The following is a 20,000-nucleotide window of genomic DNA, read 5'->3' as shown; positions in this document are numbered from 1 at the left end:
GTGTGTGTGTGTGTGTGCGTGCGTGCGTGCGTGCGTGCGTGCGTGCGTGCGTGCGTGCGTGCGTGCGTGAGTGTGTGCATCTGTCTGTCTGTGTGTGTGTGTGTGTGTGTGTGTGTGTGAGAGAGAGAGAGACAGAGAGAGAGAGAGAGAGAGAGAGAGAGAGAGAGAGAGAGAGAGAGAGACGGCTTTTATCTTCGGGGCCTGGTGCTTCTCTAAGCCGTGTTCTGTTGCTCCCGCCTCAGAGATTATGGATGAGTCTTCTAGAACTTTGGTGTGTTCCAGAATGATCCCCGAGCTTCCAAGTGATAGCTACAGTAAGTGGGAGTGTTCCATTATTCTTTGGATTCAAAGTGTGATTCTTTCGTTTCTATGAGTGTTTATGAGTCTCCAAGAATGCAATGTAATGTGATGTGCAACTGTCTAGGTTTGAGTGTTCTGAGATGATCCCTAGTGTGTGATGACCGTGTTCAGCCTTTTCCTATGAGGCATTCAGATGCCTGGTACAAGCTGCCTTTACATTCCAGATTGCAATGTTTCACCAGAAGGTTCATGCAATAATAATTTTCCCTCACACTTCATTTTTTCAGGCAAATATTGTGAAATCAATACATACATTTCTACAAAGTTATTAAAAACCATCAAGAGTATTTCATATCACTTCTGAGAAAACGTGAGCGCTTATGCTGTTTGAAACATGGCCGCCCATATTTCAGGCTTTTGAATTCTTTCATCTTCACTACCTCAGGGATTTGATCAGTTTGCTCACTCACCACAGACTCACCGCGTGTGTGTTTGCGCAGTTACTTTCATCTGTAGATATTTATTCAAAGTTCATCAGGAGTGGGTTTAGGTTTAGCTAACAGGTTTTCGACGTGCAATGCCATTTGCATTTGGACTGTGCCATCCATCCACAGATTTAATAAAGGCATCATAAATGACATCATATGTCCCAAAAATATACAGTATGTAGCTAGCTGTCTTTGAGCCACATCTCAAGACACACAAGAGCACTTCTCATAGTCATCTATTCACATCCATCCTTCCCCATACTCATCTATATTCATCCTCATCTACAAGTTCAGAGAACACCACACACAGATTACTGCGAACATGCTTCACCCAGTGCATCTTCAGGTTTGCTCTTAGCTCTTGAACCTGAAGACACACTAGGAGAAAACAGGATGTCCGCATCAAGAAATAAAATAAGAAAAAAAGAGCAGTGATTAGTGTGCAGTTTCTTCCGAACTTTTATCCTTGATCAAGTTTTCCTGTCTCACACCTGCATCTGTTTTATTTAGCGCTAGGACTCTTTTGAACTCATCTTAAAGTAGGGCTGGGAAATATGACGATATATATCGTTATCGTGATATAAAAGTCTATATCGTGACCTTTCTCCTATATCGTTTATATCGTGATAGTAATTTTATCAATTTTATACAATTGAATATCATTTAATTACATTCATGTTGTCACAATACACACTATAAGTTAATGTAACTGTAAAAAATGAGAATAAAAAGATCCATTTTAAAGAAAGGTTGTTTTGCGACATGAAAAAATAAAGAGCAAATAAAGAGAATAACTGAAAACGTATGTAATTGTGCTATATCGTGATATATATCGTTATCGTGATATAAAGTAATCCATATCGTGATATTGTTTGTTTTTTTCCATATCGCCCAGCCCTATCTTAAAGTGTATCTATACTCATCCATTTCAGTCCATCCCCTCCCATATTCATCATCTATATTCAAACTCACCTCCTCCCTTATACATACTGTACCTTCTCATATAGATTCCATTTTATAACCATATGGTCAAAAAACACTGTACCAGTAGAGGTAAGGCATACCTCAAACAATCAAACGATCATCTAAAATATTGCACTGTCTGAAAGGCAAATAAACAGCATGTCAAATTCTGATCTCACTACACCAAACAAACAATAAGAGTGCACACTGAAAATAGTTAACATACTCCTTTCTCCCCATACTCATCTTTGCATACTCATCTCTGCACACTCATACCCCTTATCATACTTACACACTCAAATACTGTATAATGGGTCAGTGACACCCATTCTAGTCATTTCACAACTTGCATCAGAGCCGTTCTATTGGGTTAAGAATCTTTGCTTGCACCATACAATTCTATTGGATTTTTTTGTGCATTCACATTCACTGACTGCATTCACTTTCAGCTATTTTTGCAGGTGTCATAGCGAAGACATCAGACATCAGTTTGAGAGTATGCGGTGACAAAACAGTAATTTGATGTCTGATGATTCATTTTCACTCAACACATTACATGAATGTTCATGAACACCTACTTTACCCACTATATACTCATCTAGTTGTATATCCACGCTCATTCCTTTCCATGCTTATCTCTTCCCAAGTTCCAATACTCATATCTTCGCATACTCATTCATTAACACTAACCGCTCTCCATACTCATCTTTATCCATGCTCCTCTATCCCTGTGCTAATCGCTTCTCCATCCCTACCAACGTTATTTGGTTTCTGTCCATTTGTTTCTTTGGCCATCTTCTTTCTTGTATATTTTTCCCCAACTGTGATGCTGAAGTGAAGTGGTTGTCCCCAGTGAGTGCAGGGAAATGGGGAGACAGACAGATAGACAGATGTGCAGCTAGACAGATGGGTAAGCAGGCAGATAGACAGGGAGGCAGACAGCCAATGGTGTTGGGGACAGTATTTTTCCCCCTAGAAGCAAAGGCAGCTATACAACTGACTGGGTGCGGGAGGGAGAGAGAAATATGGAGAGAGAGAGAGGGGGGGGGGAGAGAGAGAGAGAGAGAGAGAGAGAGAGAGAGAGAGAGAGAGAGAGAGAGAGATTGAATGTAAAAAAAACAAACGTCAGGGCTGCTGTATCCTCCCACGCAGTGTTCAATCAGGCTGATTATGTAAGAGAGAGAGAGAGAGAGAGAGAGAGAGAGAGAGAGAGAGAGAGAGAGAGAGAGAGAGAGAGAGAGAGAGAGAGAGAGAGAGAGAGAGCATACATGAAAGCACCAGAAAACATGGGCGCTGGGATGGATGCAGTAAGAGAGAAGAAAGGGAGCGAGGGAGAGAGGGGATGAAAGAGTGAGAGAGCGAGAGAATGCAGGCAAAAGAGTGATGGAGGAAGAAAACAGAGGGAAGAGGGAGGGAGAGAAACGAAATAGATAAAGGGGAAACGAGGGGGGAGAATAGTGAGATGGAAACTAACAGAAAAGAAGAGAAAGAAAGAGGGGAGGATAGAGAAATGATAGAGAGAGAGCGAGAGACAGGGAGAGATTGGGATAGAGAGAGGGGAGAGGGCTAGAGAGAGAGAAATAGAGCATCAGAGAGAAGGAGAGAAAGCTAGAGAGGGAGGGAGGATGGTAGGAGAGGAATAGAGGGAGGGAGGGAAAGAAGGAGAGAGAGGGGAGGGATACAGAGAGTGCTTGTGAGCGTCCTGTTGGGCCTAATTATCCAGGGTAATGATTTGTCTTGACATTTCCCACCGCACTCCACTACCATCTGCTCAAAGCAGCACTGTAATGTCAGCACTCGCCGCCGAGGAGAGGAGAGGAGGAGAAAAGAGGAGAGGAGAGGAGAGGAGAGGAGAGGAGAGGAGAGGGGAGAGGAGAGGAGAGGGGAGGGGAGCAGAGGACAGAAGAGGGGAGGAGAGGAGAGGATCAGCTGCAGGAAAGCACTGTGATAGCGCGCCACTTGCTTCCTCCTCTCCTTCCCTCTTCTCATTACCTTTTCTTTCTTCCTCTCCTCTCCTCTACACTCTTGTCCTCCTCTTCTCTCATCTCATATCATCTCTTGTCTACTCATCTCTCTCCTCTCCTTTCCTCCTTTCTCTTCTCTTCTCTCCTGTCCTCCTCCTCTTCTCTGTCTCCTCATATCTCCCCCTTTCTCTCCTCCTCTCCTCGCCTCTCTTCTTTTCTCTTCTCTTCTCGTCTCGTCTCGTCTCGTCTCGTCTCGTCTCGTCTCGTCTCGTCTCGTCTCGTCTCGTCTCGTCTCGTCTCGTCTCGTCTCGTCTCGTCTCGTCTCGTCTCGTCTCGTCTCGTCTCGTCTCCTCTCTTCTCTCTTCTCTTCTCCTCTCCTCTCTTCTCTTCTCTTCTCTTCTCTTCTTCTTCCTCCCTCTCTTCTTCCTCTCTCTTCTCTTCTCCTCTCCTCTCTTCTCTCTTCTCTTCTCTTCTCTCCTCTTCTCTTCTCTTCTCTTCTCTCATCTTTCTTATCCTCTCTTCTTTGCCTCTTCTCTTCTCCTCTCACCTCTCTCCCCACCTCTCTACTCTCCTCTCCTCTTTCACTCCTCTCTTTGCTTTTCTTCTTTTTTTCTTCTCTCTTCCTCTCCTCCTTCATTCTTCTCCTCTTGCCCTCCACACTGTGGCGGTCCATGATGCATCCTTTCCACCTCAAATCTTTTAGAAGGCACACACACACACACACACACACACACACACACACACACACACACACACACACACACACACACACACACACACACACACACACACACACACACACACACACACACACACACACACACACACACACACACACACACACTCACTCTCTCCTTGGTCTGCAGAGGTTACTGTACGTTAGTCATGCTCGTCTTCTGAAGTAGGAAAGGGCGAGTTGTTTTTAGGGTGTTTCTCTGGGAAAGACAGCCAAGGACTCCAAGTAAGTCTGCCTCTGCTGCTGCTGTTCTGGGTTCTGGCGAAGGGCTCTCAGGCGTATGTTTTTAGCCCAGAGATTAATGAAACCGAGCAGCGATTCAGTGGATTTGACACGGCGCTGAAAGCCAGTCTCACACTCTGTTCCAGCCTCCAGCTGCTTAGCTCCAATGGGTAATTGTGGAGGACAGGTGCAGTAGGAATTTAATAACAGTGGGTAATAGCACTGGACAGCTGTGGTGGGGGCTTAATAACTCTGGATGATTCCCCAAGCAACGCGGGACCTGTTGGGCAACATCAGAAAAATTCTACTGGATAGGTGTTATAAAATTCCTCAGCGCCCCACGGGCAAGAATATTAGTTTTCTATAATAAACACTTAATCGTTAAGTGTTTGCCAGCAGGAAAGTGGAGAAGTAGCCAGGAGATTGTGTCGGTATTTAGAGGAACTGGCTGGTGAGGTTATTCAATCTCATCATCAACACCAAGGGTTACTTGGCAACGCACCCTCATCAGGACCAGTGGTGTTACTCAGCATCTCTCTCAGAAGGACCACTGATGTCATTCATCCCTCTTGTTAGTAGTTGGAAGCAATACCTCACATAGACAGATGATGTTACTCTGCATCCATATTCTCATCAGCACCACTGATGTTACTTAGCAAAACGCATCTCATCACTGATTAGATTTTGGAGGCTTTCAAGATGAAACACTTTCAAGATGACTGAATTTGTTTTGACCATTACTTCTGACCGGATGGATGGATTTGCCGCATTTTTAAAAAATTGTTTTCACAATATTTCTTTGGTTTAAAGCCTATGCATGGCACTAATATATTTATATATCTAATATAAGCCTATAAATAGGTGGACAGGAGTAGTCGGAATGATGGGGGACTGGAAGCACCACGTTTCAGGGATATACCTTTAGTAGTCGGAGACCACTGCATAGGCCTTGTATAACATTGTTTATCTGATCAGGACAGCTGGTGATGGTACCACCCTCATTTTAACAAATGCTACTCTCCATAGGACTAGTGATATTTGAGAATTTCTCTAATAAGGACAGCAGGTGACGTTACCCAGCTTCCCCACTCTCATCTGCACAAGTGTTGCTACTCAACAACATAATCTCATTACCACTGCTTTTTGTCATCTCACTCATGAGTGCTGATGTTGTTATATTGCGTCCCAATTATTTTCAAAAGTGTTACGTACCACGCCATGCCATTCTCATTAGGAGAAGTGCAGTTATTTTAGCAACCCTCTCATAAGGTCCAGCGATAGTCAGCATCTGTCTCATCAGGACCAGTGAATTTACTTAGCGACCCACTAGCCTGCTGGTGATGTTACTTCATCTTCACTCTTATCAGCACCAGTGTTGTTTGGCAACCCACTCTCATCAGGACCAGTAATTCTATTTAGCAAACCCTCTCTCATCAGTCAACCCCATGATGTTACACAGCATTTCTCTCATCAGTATAGCTGGTAATGCTGCCGCATCCCCACCCATTAGCACCAGTTATGATGCATAGCAACCCACTCTCATCAGGACCAGTAATGCTATTTGTATCAAACCCTCTCTCATCAGTCAAGCCCACTATGTTACACAACATTTCTCACATCAGCATGGCTGGTTATGTTAGCGCATCCCCACTGTCATCAGCACAAGTCTTAGTTAACAACCCAGTGGTGTTACTTGGAAAACCTCTCTCATCAGTCAACCCCCTGATGTTACACAGCATTTCTATAATTACGATGGCTGTATGGCAGAGAAATAACTTTGCAGTCCATTGTCATCAAGACCACTGGTGATATAAGTGCACAAGTGTTACTTAGCAACCAACTCTCATCAGGACCAGTGATGTTCATTAACGACCCTTGCTCATCTGCAATAAGTAAGGGTTAACATCTCTCTCATCAGGAGCAGTCAATTTACTCAGTCAGCATCTCTCTCATCAGGACCAGTGTGAACAGGTAGTTCTTCTCAGTAGTCAGGAGGACAAGCGTTGTGGTCAGAGTTCAAGGGAGAAGACGAACGCAGCTCATAACAATAACTTTTTATATCAAAAACATATTGGCTTTATTTTCACCAAAATAAATGTGCGATATTCAACATGATTACAGCAGAAATTCTGGATCCAAACAATATCTTAAGACTTCAAAATGCTATGGCACACATTTCACGACACATTGCTCTATCTCGTTCTCAGCCGTTGTCTCAACAAAGTAAGTAGCTGCTTCTAGCCCCTCTCCTCAAGAGCTACCCATTCCCGGGTTTACATACACACTTCAATCATTCAATTATCCAATGACTGATAGCATACTAATATTACGACAGATACCTCAACCTGATTACATTGCCGTTTTTACTCAATACAATTAACCAATATGTTTACTTCATACAAATAACAAAAATCACAAAGGAAATGACAGTTGCCCAAGCATCCCCCCACCATCATACACAATGTACAGTTTGCGGTCAGGATCAAAACAGCAGTCCTTTATTTCAAGCAACCGCCTTCAGGGAATCATCACCAGCTCGAAGTCACAGAGATTGGGAAATTCTGCTTATGTGGCATCAAACCAACAGATGGAAATGTGAAACAAAGTTGTTGAAATAATGTTCAAACTTTCTGTCCTGTGTGCACGGGTGAGCCAGTGTGTGTGTGTGTGTGTGTGTGTGTGTGTGTGTGTGTGTGTGTGTGTGTGTGTGTGCGTGCATGCTTAGCAGTGTCTCCTGTGCCCTCCTTGCCTCGTGATCATCACAGAGCACAGACAAGTTCCTCAGACCAATTGCGCAGCTGCCCATTAATGCCCATAGTTTGTGAACATTTTTAAAACCTTGTGAGAAGGGGACAGTTAGCCTTCTCACAACCAGTGATGCTACAGTAGTCCCCTGTGTCACTATCGGACCAGTCCCGTCATCGAGGTGAATCTGTATCCCCTGCGGTTGTCTGGACAACACCAATATGTCAGAAGAAGCTACAGGTGTAGAACTGTATGTCCCTATCATGTCGGTTGGTCAGGTAAGTGATGACTCCTATCCGCCCTGGTGAGAGTTGTTGGAATCGGTATTAAACTAATTGTAATTGTTTATCAGCGGTCATTTTCAATGTACTGTCTATTATTATTACTGCGGAGAGTGTGATTTTTTCCTCTCCAAAGTCTGCAATTGTGTGTGGGGATGCTGGGCATTATATGCTGCATGAATCAAAATGACTAAAGACAGATGCTTGTCTGAAATTGCTAGTAAACTGATGCAGTCATTAAAAATGCAAGTCAACTACTTTGAACCGTGACCTTGTTTACATCGAACGCACCCGTTCACTGGAATTCAAAAATATTATCCTATTACTAAAATCAAAACCTTCTGTCCTGGAGACCCATCCTTCCCGTACAGCCATCTATCCTTGTAAGGGTCTATGCTAAGATATTTGTAAAAAAAAAAATATATATTTGGCTGCAATGCAATTAGTCAACCGACTAAGTAGTGCAGGTTGATATGTAAGTTTAGGAACATTTCATATAGATTTTTCCATTTAGTGTTTTTTTCATTCCTAGTACCCCCCTGAATACAAAACAACCTGTTTCCATTTTTTTCTGTCACTTTTAGTATCAAAATCCAAGATGGCCAACTTTGTATAGGAAAAATAAGCATAGTTGTTGTCATATGGTCCATAAATCAATTTTTTTGTCTTGTAATGGTGACATTTGTCATGTGTACAGTAATGAGTTGTCAGACATGACATAAAACAAAAATATTTTTCAAATATTTATTTAATCTGTGGTCAAAATTCAACATGGTGTCCACCAATAATAATTAAAAAAAAACCTAAGCTCATGCTGTTATGCACTCAGCGCTAATGTATTTAATTAAAAAATATCTTAATTCCAACATCTTCTAAAGCAAAACATATATAAAACAACAGGTTCACATCTGGAAAAAGAATCTTGCAGTACAATTTCAGCAGCTATCGTCATCATCATCGTCATCATCACTGTCAGTCTCTGCATTTCTTATGTTGGTGCAGGTTTCCTCAGATCCTTCACATTTGCACATGTCTGTGCATGGCAGGTTGTTCTTCTTGCAGGAACACTGTCTACTGCAGTTGCTGGCAATACAAGAGCACTTGACTAGCTCCACGACAGCCTCTGGTGCAGGTGGGACTTTAGAGAATACAGGAGCCCATTGTCCATCGTCAAGTTGACTCCATCCCAAAGAAAGAGCATCTGGGATGTTTGGTGTTGCCACTAGGTCTTGGCCCCAAATATTGGCTTGCCAGTGTGCTATGAGAATGTGTTCATGGATAGTTCTGGAGTGGGACATAGTTTTTCAACACAATGATGGTGTTTGAAAGTCTTGAACATATTCCATCGTAGGGCTGTAATGGATTCATGACCTGCTTTAAAAAGTTTGCAGATAAACTTCTCACATCCGGCCAAGACATCAGAGGATGGATATGCCTCTTCACCGAGTCTACAAAGGGCAGTAATGACACTGTCATCTGCCTCAATACTTCTTGTGGTACATAATGCCAACTGACAATGCATCACTGTCAGCTATAACCATGGCATAGTTGATTTTCCATTCTTGGTTGTCTAAGTAGTGTACAATATCTTTTATTTTCTGCCCAACATTTCTGGATTGACACGCATGTAATTGAACTTTAATCTCACCTTGGCAGAAGAAGCACTCCCCTTTGTTATAGGTTCTGAATTGTGATCGAGTGGGTATTTTTCGGGATAAATTTTCCTCCATTTCATTTGCATGTGATGAAGTTGATGGTCTCCCTAGATTTCGTGTACTGAGGAGAGCAACCTCAGATGTCTTACAGGCACGGTGATACCGTTTTTCATCACGTGCTATATGACCTTTGTTGATGCACTCAGCATAACATGATCTATGCCACATAGCATGTTTCACACTTAAGTCTTGTGGTGTGAGATGTCCAATTTTTTCATTAAGCACAACAAATTCTGTGTTCCCAAACTGAGCTCTTAAACGGACTGCTGCCAAGAATTTCTCATATGTTGATTCTTTTTGGGAGTCTGGGGGTTTCTTTAATTCTGTCTTTGTTTCTTTTTTCGGGCTCTGACATCTTATGCAGAGCTTAAAGTTCAATTCACTGTGCTTGGGCCCGGGCCCCATCCCACACTTAGCAGCATATACTAAATCTTCACAGTACATTACATAATACTCAGCCTTACTAATGTTGTAATAACTAATGCTGTATGAATTTTGAGGGGAAATAATTTGCAGACTTATAACCCCCACACACACCATGTGGTCAGCAAACTAAACTGTAGGATACGAGAAACAAAATGATGTGACCATTCAGAAAAAGACTTCAAACAGGAGATACACCACTGATACCCACAAGTTTATGTGGCCCTGGCTAAGCCAGTCTTCACAGGCAGGGTTACTTTATGAACTTATAGGAGACAAACGCTCAGAAGATCCATGAATAAATGTGGGTAACAAAAACGCAATTGGATATACAGAAAAACACAGGGAAATCCAGGGGCTACCCTACATAGAAACTGGCACAGACAGAGGCTTGACAAATCTGAGAAGGGACAAGAGAATTACTGGGGCTTATATACACAGGCATTAATTGCAAGGCACCACACGATAGGGCAGAGGGTAACAAGGCACAGGTGGGCAGACAACGACGGAATGAATCAATCAGCAAACAATCAAGGTAGTAGAAGAGACAATGAGAATCACTAAACAGGTGACACATTTGTCATTAAAAACATTAAAATGTTGGTTTATGTTGTATATACATCATGTATATTGTGTATATGTGATCATAGTTATGTATGAAATTGCAATTGTTGATAAATATACATTCATGTCAGCCAAAGAAGTGATTATCCCCAAATTGTGACCATATATCCGCCATCTTGGATTTAGACAGTTTCCAACCCAGAAAAAAAATGGAAACAGGTGGATTTGAAGACTATGGAGTGTGTAGTTGATAAAAAACACAACTTGAAAAAATCTATATGAAATGTTCCTAAACCCCATTTTTGCTACATATCCACCTATACTAAAGACGCTAAGTGGCTAGCAACTATGTTTTCAAGAAATGTTCCACTGATCAAGTAGTCTACCATGATTGCACCTGTCAGTCCACAGCTCCGCTCACAGTGTGTGTGTGTGTGTGTGTGTGTGTGTGTGTGTGTGTGTGTGTGTGTGTGTGTGTGTGTGTGTGTGTGTGTGTGTGTGTGTGTGTGTGTGTGTGTGTGTGTGTGTGTGTGCGCGTGTGTGTGTGTGTGCGTGTGTGTGTGTCCCTGCGTGCCTGTGTGTGTGTGTGTGTGTGTGTGTGTGTGTGTGTGTGTGTGTGTGTGTGTGTGTGTGTGTGTGTGTGTGTGTGTGTGTGTGTGTGTGTGTGTGTGTGTGTGTGTGTGTTCCATCTCTCAGTCTACAGCTCCACTAACACCCACATCAGCCAGTTCTGGTGTTGCTTGTGCTGTCTGCTGGAGGTGTTGCTGAATGGGAGTGGGTTGGGGTGTTCTGCTGTGTGTGTGTGTGTGTGTGTGTGTGTGTGTGTGTGTGTGTGTGTGTGTGTGTGTGTGTGTGTGTGTGTGTGTGTGTGTGTGTGTGTGTGTGTGTGTGTGTGTGTGTGTGTGTGTGTGTGTGTGTGTGTGTTGTAGTTTTATGCAAGAGATACTAAATCTTCAAAGACACTCAGCATCTCATCCTGCAAGTGTGCGCGCACACACACACACACACACACACACACACACACACACACACACACACACACACACACACACACACACACACACACACACACACACACACACACACACACACACACACACACACACACACACACAGCATTCTGCCAGCGGGTTTCAGTATAGCCACTGACTCCAGTCCATTAGGCAGTGTGTGTGTGTGTGTGTGTGTGTGTGTGTGTGTGTGTGTGAGAGAGAAAGAGAGAAAGAGAGAGATGAGAGTATGTGTCTCCCTGTCTCTACATGTGCATGTGTGTGTGAGAATGTGAGAGTGCGTGCGTGCGTGCGTGTGTGTATGCGTCTGCATGCGTGGTAAATGAGCTGAGGAGGGTGCTCTGCTTGGTGTGCAACTTTCCCATGATGCCGAGGGGCCTGCCACATTAACATAGGCTCATTCCACTCAGATTTTGTTGATCGATGGCTGTCACATGAGCGAGAACTCTTGTCATCTCAAATGTTCCATCAGCAACACACAAGTCAAATCGAACACAAATCCTCGCAAGATGATGAGCTTGCACCGGCTTGATCAATGTAGCACATGACATGCGAGAAATAGGGGGACAGATGGGGAGGAGGAGTTGTAGCAGGGTGCATTGCATACTTTTTTTAGGGATGTATGGGACAATGCATCTACATAGACACCAATGAACTTCTGGCTAGCCAATTCAAAGGTGCATGACCACCGAGGCGGTATGAAAACCCTTGCAACAAGCATCAACGGAGATAAGCAACTGCAGGGATTGCACGGTCCGTCTGCCGACACTTTAATCCCGCCAGTGTTTGGGACTATGGAACACATCACATCTTCATGACGTCAGCAAGATTTCTAACAATCATGCAACATTTCCAGCCCAGAGTGCATTGCCGACTGTATGCAGATGTTGCAGAATGCCAAATGAGCCTATTATCCTGCTCGAGACCAGAGAAGGGGGAAGGACCCATTCAAGCTGGTTGGGTGGATCTGGCCAGTCTGACTCTCGCATCGATATATGACATTACATTACAATCCTCAGATTTGACACCCATCTACCTAACCATTAGGCCATGGCTGCTCACGCCAAAGGTGTCCCTTTTGCCTTGCATTATGAGTCATTAAAACATGCTTGTCACAGTCAAAGCTTTTCGAATGACAATGCAATGCAAAGGAGGTATATTTGCCTGTTCCGTCATGATGTGGTATCTTTGGCATTATATACTGAAGCTTGACCAGAGTGTCAACTAATGGAATCTGAATACTGCCCCCAAACTCAGACATAACATTTCAATGTCCATGTTATGTTTTATCAGTGTTTGTCACTCTCTTAGTTTGTAAGAGGGAATAGTGGATACTTTTGAATCTCTAGTGTTGATTGCTATTGGATAAGACTACAACTGTCATTGTCATCATTCAATGTTACCTCACTTCCTATGAGGGCTGTTGAAACGTACATGCTTTGTTAGGTGAGCTCTCTTCTTTGTCTACCTGTCACCTCAGAGGGGGTTCTATGAGTTCTGAGGAAAGGCCTTTGTGGCCTGTTGACTCTCCCTCTGAAGCCAATAAACCTTGCATTCTGAATTTAAACTGCTGCACTGGACAAGAAGCCTTTAACATTAATAAGTAGTAAAGTCCAGATACAACTCCAACACATGTCGAGTTGGATGTGGGACTGTGTAGGTTGGGTGGAGGGGTTGTGGGTAGAGGTACAGTGGTTTGGGCCATTGAATCGGCAGAGGCTATGGGACTTAGGCTTGTGGGGCCGTTTATATGGGCCTTTGGGCAGAGGCAGAGGCCAAGGAGATGAGTGTGGGTGGGGGAAGTGAAGGGGTTCATTGCAGATGGGCCAACGGTATGTCTGCCAGAGGCTATAGAGAGGAGAGAGCGAGAGGTTTCAGCTTTGGGCTTTGAGTCGACAGAGAGTCAGCCTTTGGGGAGTTAGCCTTGAGCTGTGCCAAGGGATAAAGGGGAGGGTTATTAGGCCAACAGAGGCTATGAAAGGAGGAGAGGAGAGGGATGGGGTGGGGTGTGGGATGGCTGAGGCTGTGAGAGGAGGGGGTTAGTGTGGGTTGTGGCAGAGGCCAGAGCCCTCTATAGGGAGAGTCAGGCTAATCCTATTCATCGAACTGTTCCATGGTTTTCTACACAAAAATGGCGACTCAGGGCTGCTAACGGCGCTCTGTTGGTGCCAGAAAGTGGCTTCCACAGCGGCTTTAGTATAGCACAGTCATTTTCAAAGTATAGGGGACTGGGTACCCTGGGGGCTGCAAGGGGGTGCTAGGGGGGTCACTGCAAGTTGGAAGAAAAAGTATAGCAAACAAAATAAATCACTGAATAATGAATGTACACCAAAATAAACAAAAATATAAGCTATACAATATTCCCATCTGGTTAAAATCTGCATTACAATAATTCCATCTGTGAACACTAGGCCAACTACTGTTATCGTTATTTTATAAATCCCAGTTGGGCACTGACACGCCTAAATTAAACTATGGTTGTGAAAGGAGGGGGCCTTGGCTGGAATTTACAGGTGGGGGGCCTTGTCATGGTATAGTTTGGGAACCCGTATATCATAAAATAGGTCTTATTTCACAGATAGTAATGTCAGCGAATTTTCAATAATTAATCATTAATCAACCAATTGGTATATTTGTTGGTAATTATCCAGAAATGTAATTCTTTCTCCGAATTTTGACTTGTTATGGCGGTGTGTTAGAAAGCCATTTCCAGGCACTGTTTCAATCTACATGGAAACAACTCAAGTCAAGTCTACTTCCGGTAGAGCGGTGTTCACAACTCTCCTATACAGGTCTACAGAGGCTATGGTGGATGGGGTGGAATGTGAAGACATAGGGCCTTTCCCATTACTAATCTCCACCCCTACCCCTTTGCCTTCCTCTTGCCCCTCATGCTTTCAAACAAAGCCGCAAGGTGTAGGGCTTGAAACGTAACCCGGATTGGGATGCCCCTTCAACAATCACGGAATGACACCCACAGCTGTCACTAATTCCATGCATTAGGTTGACGTTAATAGCGATTTTTTTCATGTGCGTTTCACAGAGTAAAGGGCCATCACACATTAGGAAAATGTTAAACTTAGTACAATGGAATAATTATTACCACTTTAAAACCGACAATTGCGGCGAAAATACTTAATCTCGTGTGCTGTTGTGGATGCCGCGTTTTGCCGCCCATTGCAATGCATTCAGGGAAATCTGTCGAAGCCCTCCGTCCATGGAGTGAGGTGTCGGAAAATATCCGCGCGGAGGGGATGAAAGCCCTTCGCCAAACCCCTACCCATCTGTCTGAACGTGAATCGGGATGCCACTACGCCTACACGTGGATGCGCAAAACGGAGGCAAAGGGGATCGGCATAGGGCTAAGGGGTGTAATGGGATTCACCCATAGAGGCGGGAGGTGATGGGTGTGGGGTGGCCAAGGCTGAGGTGGGGGGGGTGGGGGTGAGGATGAGGGAGGCTATCGAGGCAGAGGCTGTCACGGAGAGTGGAGAGGGGGCCAATGGGGCTTTGGAGAGGGGGCCAATGGAGCTTTGGGGCTTTGGCAGGCAGTGAGGGGCTGTGTAAGGGCTGGGAGTTAGCCTTTAGCTGCAGCCAAAGCCCAGATGTGATGATGCCAGTGCAGCTCTAGCTTGACGCCTTTTTATGTAGTGTAGGCTCGAGAGATGCGTGTGTGTGTGTGTGTGTGTGTGTGTGTGTGTGTGTGTGTGTGTGTGTGTGTGTGTGTGTGTGTGTGTGTGTGTGTGTGTGTGTGTGTGTGTGTGTGCGTGTGTGCGTTTGTGTGTGGTTCATCATAAAGCCCCTGGCTCCCACTTTCGTTTCTGCTCATTTGATTCAATCAAACTGTTGCAAAAGGAGAGAGAGAGATACAGAGAGAGAGAGAGAGAGAGAGAGATACAGAGAGAGAGAGAGAGAGAGAGAGAGAAGAGGGGGGTAACTATATAGAGAGAAGGGAAGATGGTGGAATAGTGATGGTGTGTGACAGAAAAATAACGAAAGAGAGCGAGAGAAAGAGGTGAGGGGACTAGAGAGAGAGAAAAAGAGAGAGAGAGAGGTGGATAGAGGGATAGTGATGGTGTGATGGAGTGAGTGATGAGTTGCAGCTTGTTTCTATGGAGACTCAGAGGAGGATGACCACTGAGGGATGAATTGGCCCAATGCTGAATGCTCTATGAGTATGTGTGTGTGTGTGTGTGTGTGTGTGTGTGTGTGTGTGTGTGTGTGTGTGTGTGTGTGTGTGTGTGTGTGTGTGTGTGTGTGTGTGTGTGTGTGTGTGTGTGTGTGTGTGTACATGCGTGTGTGCGTATGTGTGTGTGAGGGGGGATACAGAAAGAATGAAAAAGTGATGTGGAGCTAACAGAAACAGAAGAATGTGAAGGTGAGTGAGGAGGGCATATGGCCAAGAGAAAAAGGAAGGAAAAAAAGAGAGCGAGCAAGAATGAGGGAGAGAGAAAAAGGAGAGAGAGGGAGTAGAGAGAGAAAGAGATAGAGAGAAGGGGGATGGCGAGAAAGTGAGAGAGAAATGGGGGATAGAGAGATAGAGTGAGAGAAAGTAATTCTGTGTAGCATCTGATCTTTGAGTCCTGAGCCCTCAAGGATTTTTCTCCTTTCTCTTCTCTCCTCCCCTTGCCTCCTCTTTCCTCTCTTTTCTCCTCCCCCTTCTCTCCCCTATTCTCTCCTGCTGTCATCTGTCCCCTCCTCTCCTCCCCACACCAGTGCCTTCATGTTCTCTCTTTCTCTCCTCTTCAAACTAGCTTCTCCTCCCCTCTTCTCTTCTCTTTTCTCATTCCTATCCTCTCCTCCCCCTCTCATCTACTCTCCCCTCATCTCACTAACTCCCCCCTCCTGCCCTCCTCCTACCCCTCTCCTCTCCTCTCTTCTCCATCTCCTCTCCTCCTCCCCCTCTCCTCTCCTATCTTCTCTTCTTCCTATCTTCTCCCCCTCCACCTCCCATCTCCTCTCCTCTCTTCTTCATCTCCTCTCTCTCCGCCTCTTCCTCTCCTCCTCCCACGTCTCCTCTCCTCTCCTCCCTTCCTCCTCTCCTATCCTCTCCTCCTCCCCTTCTCATCTACTCTCTCCCCTGTGAACTGGTGTGGCAGATGTCTCTAGACGTGCAAGCAGGGTTAGTAAGAAGGGAGGAGAGGAGGAGAGAAAGGGATGGAGATTTATCCCCAAAGGGTGTTGGGTGTGATGAGATGAGCTCTAGCGAAGAGTGCTGGCGCCGGGGTGATGAGATGGAGATGGGATCTAGCCCCAGTGGAGGACTCTTGGTGAGGGCCGGATTAACGTACAGGCTAGATATGGCTGCAGCTTAGCAGCCCAAGCGTGCCAGGGGAGCCTTAAATGGTTAAAGGAAAAAGACACACTCAAATTAAGCGTGACAAGACGCAGCTTGAATGCATTAGTATGTTGTGCTAGAGAGTGTCAAGTCTTGTTACTGCTGCTTGTTGCTACTCTCTGTTAGATGACAAACGTGTTATCCTTCACTCCTGTCTCAGAATTAGACGATATCGTCTTTTTTTTCCATGGAATTTCCTTTCCTCAGGGGCCCAGAGAAACCTGTAGCCTAGGCTGACTTAACCCAGCCCTCGGTCTGGTGTTATTCAGCGCTGGACCAATTATCTGGCATACAATCCAAACAAATCACACCTATTATAGTTTAAAATTGAGCTGTTTTTCACCATCTAGTGGCCTCAGGGGCTCCAAGCGGCTGCCTGCCTAGCCTGATGACAAGATGCGCTTCTGGTAATATACAATGGACTGTGCCAATCATATATCATAGCAAAACTGGGGGGCAGGCTGTGTGAGAGGCTGGCCTATGTCAAAAATGCCGTGTCCCATGCCAGCCATGGTGTAAGGTGTGGTGAGATGGTGAGCTACCAAGACAAGAGGCCTGTAGCTGCAACATGGAGCCCTTTCAGAATACAGAGGAGCAACACAGAGAAATGAACGCTATCAGGACAGCAATGAACAACACAGCAGTACGTCACACCACAGCAACAACACAGCAACAGAGGAAGCGGCATGGCACCAAAGACCTGTGAACCTCATCACAGTACACTAGAGCAGTGATCCCCAACCAGGGGTATATGTGTACCACTAGGGGTACGCAAGCACACTGCAGGGGGTACTTGGATAACAATTGAATGGAGCACAGTCATATTTGGATAGAGGAATATAGGCCTACTGTATATAGAGCATGGGTTAGGGCAGTGGTTCCCAGACTGGGGCCAGGAACCCTAGGGGGGTAGTGGAGGTACTGAAAGGGGGTCATGGACAGAATGGAATTGTAGGCACTTGTATGGTTAATTGATGTATTTGCTGTCCTATGGATTTCCAGCAATATTAGCGGAAAATCTAGCAATGTTAATAGGCTTAGCGGGTATGCAAGAGAAAAAAGGTTGCACTGCACTATAGAGCAATACTACAGCACAACACAACGCAGCCACACAGTGTGTGTGGTGTGTGTGTGAGTCTGTGTGTGTGTCAAGGTCAAGGTCAAGGTAAGCTGCATTATCCCCCAGGGAGAAACTCAAGTAGACAACATTATAACACATCCCCTCAAGACATACTATAAAAATATTGTAGACAATTAACACTAGACATAGGCCTACCACATTACAGTTTTTCTGTTTGCTTAAGCACATTTTTTTGTAACCTTTGGCTGCTTTTGCTGAAATCCTCACGAAGATGCACAAACCTATAACCAAATCAGCCAAACTAATAGCACAAAAACTGATTAGCACTCAGTTTGTAATATTATAAAACACAATTTGCATAACTGTAAACACAACTCACACAACTGTAAACAAGCTTTGCACACAATTTGCAAATTATGAACACACTCCTAGAATAAATATACACATTCGTGGATATGTTGTACACTATAATACCAATTCTTAGACAACATGTGACAGGGGGTAACACCTTTAGATAATCTCTTCACCTGGCAACCCGGCATGCTGTATAAATACAGTTTTTTCTGATTGCTAAAGCTCAATTTTCGCAACTTTGGCTGCTTTTGCAAAACTCTACACACAACTACAAGAACTTCACACCTATCTAGCAAAGCACTGTAGATACGTTGCAAAATCAAACTAAGGTTGAAAAACGCTATACACTTTTGGAAAATTAGCATTTTTGTGTCAAATCATTCCCACAAGCTATCTTATAATAAACACACACACACTGCAACTACACACATGCAGTATAAATGATACACACATTTAGCTTGTGTTGTTCTTTGCACAATGTAAATCAATTGTAGATCATACTTTTGTCATGAATACTTGTGATATAAAAACACAGGGGATGAGACTTCAATCATGGATGTGTATTTACGTTCCCCAAAGTAAACTAAAAAGATGTTTTTGACATGTAATTCAAATACACAAGAAAACACAATGTAAGTCTAACAAAAGAAATTACTGAACATCCATATGCCTTGCTGGATCCGACAATAAAATTTAATTGACATCACATGCTATGTCTTCAAGTGCAAGACAGCGGAGAAAGTATCACCTTGTATCCAGTCCTGACATGCTCTCTGGTCAATATCAGTATGGACTCCTACAGCGTAGCCCCTTAATGCGCGCCGTACCTCCAGTGGCACGCTGTAATAGTCATTGAAATGTAACTACCATTGTTCTACAATACTATGACACAACACAGGCCCTTTAGTAATGCACCACGACTTGGTCATTACCATACTGGTAACAACAAATGTATAAAGCTGCGTCTTAAGGGGATATTCAAAACTAATTGTTGATTACCTGCACAAATGAACATAGTTGTTTTATATGTTCTGAACCTTGTAGACCTGCTTCATGTGAATTTTGTTTCTTTCAACTAGCCGTAATATTGCAGAGATGCTCACATTATTTATATTTGCAAAGGTTCTGCCATGTTCTATTAGGCCTACTGAATTTCCTGCAGCCTTATTGTTAGCCATCACCATATTCAGAATGTGGGTCTCCTGCTCAGGTGTGAACACACAGTTGTTCTCAGAATTCTAGTAATTCTGTAAAGTAGCAATCCCATCACTTGTACATTACTGTATTTCACACATTACAGTCAGTATATACTATATTGTCTTTCATATACACTGTCTCTGTACATATTTGCTATACTGCGCTGTTGAGTATGAAATGACTCTACATAGCCTACCGGTTCTCAGCGTGAAATGTTCTGCTTATGCTCTCTACAGTGTAGCGGCTCAGATTGGGTTGAACCCTTTCACCAGCTTTCCTGTAGCTCATGCCATGGTTGATGACATGGTCAACGAATGTGTCATCTGTGATTATGTGCCTTTGTCTCCTTTCTCCCTTTCCTCACCCTCCTCTGATCCTCAATCTTCTGGTGTTTCTTTCTCCTTCCATTCTTTTCTACACAGAAAACTTACCTGTGACTTATTTATATGGTTGCCAGGTGAATAGATTATCTAAAGGTGTTTCCCCCTGTCACATATTGTCTAAGATTTGGTATTGTAGTGTACAACATATCCACAAATGTGTATATTTTTTCTAGGAGTGTGTTCATAATTTGCAAATTGTGTGCAAAGCAGTGAGTTGTGTTTACAGTTATGCAAAG

The sequence above is a fragment of the Engraulis encrasicolus genome, chromosome 20, assembly GCF_034702125.1.
Source record: "Engraulis encrasicolus isolate BLACKSEA-1 chromosome 20, IST_EnEncr_1.0, whole genome shotgun sequence".
Classification (NCBI taxonomy): Eukaryota; Metazoa; Chordata; class Actinopteri; order Clupeiformes; family Engraulidae; genus Engraulis; species Engraulis encrasicolus.
The sequence above is the reverse complement of the archived record's forward strand: the minus strand, read 5'-3'. Positions refer to the sequence as shown.